The sequence below is a fragment of the Cyprinodon tularosa genome, unplaced genomic scaffold (assembly GCF_016077235.1).
Source record: "Cyprinodon tularosa strain WSP-4 unplaced genomic scaffold, ASM1607723v1 ctg40, whole genome shotgun sequence".
NCBI classification, from domain to species: domain Eukaryota; kingdom Metazoa; phylum Chordata; class Actinopteri; order Cyprinodontiformes; family Cyprinodontidae; genus Cyprinodon; species Cyprinodon tularosa.
Window position 1 is genome coordinate 245,001 of NW_024039119.1, and position 2,639 is coordinate 247,639.

Here is a 2,639-nt window from a genome sequence, read left to right on the forward strand (position 1 = left end):
GTTTATATGGAAAACCGTTTTGGTATATTTACTAACTTTCTGAGGACCAATAGTCTGATCCTACTGTGGTGGACCCCCATTGTCAATGTTAGGGAGTCAGTTTAGTATAGTGGTGTGAATTCACTTTAGGTTATTGTCTTTCAACATGTAAAAACGTAGATAGACTCACAAAATATTGAGTGAAGCTTCACTAATTGTCATATGTGAAGATCATCTATTGATGCTATAATGATTTAATTTTTGATAAAAAGGAAACTGATAGAAGGAACTAAAAAAAACATCAACAACAATTAAAATTTTGTATCAGTTTCATTTTCCCAGAAATAAAACTGATACAAAGAACTAAAAAAAAACACACACACACAATTTAAACTTTGCTATTATTTTTTTCCTAATTTTATGTCAGAATGTTGTCATAGGAAAAACAGCCTTGGTTTAAAGAAAACCTACTTCAACACTTTCAGATTCTCCTGCTTTCTCAGATCTTTGTGAATAACCCCCCCATTTTTAAGCTCCACTATAACTTTAAAATTGGTTCTCAACTATGATTTCTCTTAATCTCTTGTACAAACAGAAAGAAAATAGCAGTTTTTGCTCCCTTCATTATCATGCAGGTCCGTGATTTCCTTATCATGGAGCCTACTTTGATGGTTATGTTAAAGTAATTAGGTTTGCACACTTTGGAAGAAACAGAATAAAAAGACATACCCTAACAGACAGGGAGACAACGAAAAAACCACAACTAAGCATTGATTAAAAAATCCTCAAGATGTCCCATATGTCTTTTATGCTTTAATTCCATGTCCAAATAAAAGCTAGTGTACATAAATATTAATGAAATGTCAAACATTTATTCATTCATTGGATGGATGAAATGAAAAAAGTGTCCAAAATGTCAGTGCTCACCTTTGCTTTAGCTATTAAGGAGTCGTTCCACCTCTCCTTTCACCTGACATGCAATCCAAATCTTCAATGAGCCTGGAAATGTGATGTTTGTTTTCTTTCAGACTGCCACCAAACAATCATTCCAGTATCCTCTATGTTGCCAATATATCAGCAGATCCAGGATTCATCACCAAATGCTACTTCCAGCCAATCACCTACACTCCATGACTGCTTCTCCTCTGCCCACTGGATCCTTGTTTTCCTCTATTTAGGTGTTAATGATGCTGCGGTTTGCCTTTTCTGTACATACATTCATTTTAACCATGCTGTGTACTTGCAGTTTTTTTTCCAAAGGATTTTTATTTTTCTATGCAACTCAGTAAATATTCTCCAACAATGTAGTACTTATATATATATAAAAAGTCTCAAAATATCATTAAATGTATGTGCAGTAGAATATAGGGCAGTATTCAGTATCATGGGCGGAAAAAAATGTCTATCTATCTAATCTATGTCTAATCTAGGCTTATTTTCATTTTGTATGTAACATTTCCTCTTTGATGAATTATTTATTTGTATTTTACTATTGTTTTTTATTTCAAAACATATATACATATATAATTTTTAAGTTTTTGAGGGAAAAAATCTGCATTTTGCTTTGAGAAGTAGAAAAAGGGAAGAAGGGGCAAAAAGCATCTAGAATTTATTATCAGACTATTAAACTCTATGGTTCTCAGGTGCGTTCATCCTATCACAGCACGTCTTCCTCCTGAACGTTTTGTGCCTTTTTCCAAGGACAAAGCAGAACAGAGTACAGCCAAGGTAGAACCATCCAAAACCTCCGTCTTCCAAAGAGCGCCTGTCTAGAGAGGGGATTGTCCCTGTCAAACCGGAGGCTTTAGTGCAGAAGCGGTTCTTTACCCCGCGGCAGAGTGACAACGGTGTGGGCTGGAAACAGCACCATAATGGTCCCAGTTAAGCCCTGCTATTTAGAAGGGATAACCGAGAATAGAGCGTTTGAATTATAAATAGCCCTTTAGTGAGGGTATTGTGATTGGCTCCTCGTAATCTAAACTTTCTGCGGGGATATTATAACAGCGTTTTAACGATTTACTGCCAGAGCCTAAATAAGAGAACATTGGGGGCATGTTTTTCATTTCCTTCTGTAAGTTCGCTTCTGACCCATCATCGCTTCGGTTTAATAACACCACAGAAAGCCGATAGAGTGAGCACGCAATTCGTGTAGGCGCGCGTGCGGAGCTGTCCTTTCAGCACCGCGAGCTTCAGCACCACGGGCGAGTGACAGCACCCCGTCAGCCCACGCGCCTTATTCCAACAAGAAAAAGAAAAAAAGTGTCTTTCAGGCAGGTTTTTTTTTTTTTTCATTGAAATTCAGGAGGTAGTTCATCATTTATGACGAGGCGCGACCTTACATCGCATTTTCTCAACACCCCGCTGAGTTTGCGTGCGAGGAAAGTGTCTGTGCGTGTAAGGTTGTGTGTTTGTGCTTATGTTTGCGTGTGTAGGCTGGAGAACAGTTGTGTGTTTGTGCACTGTAAAATCGTACATGTTGTCTCAACGTAAAAAAAAAATGCGAAAAATTTAAATTCTGGTCTAAATCCGAAATGTTTTGTTAAAATTACTTGGTATTATTGAATAATTAAACTTAAACTAAAACTAAGAAAGGTATTTTTAATTAATGAGCAATTATTATCTTTTTTTTTTTTTACTGTGGAGATAATTATATTCTCCAA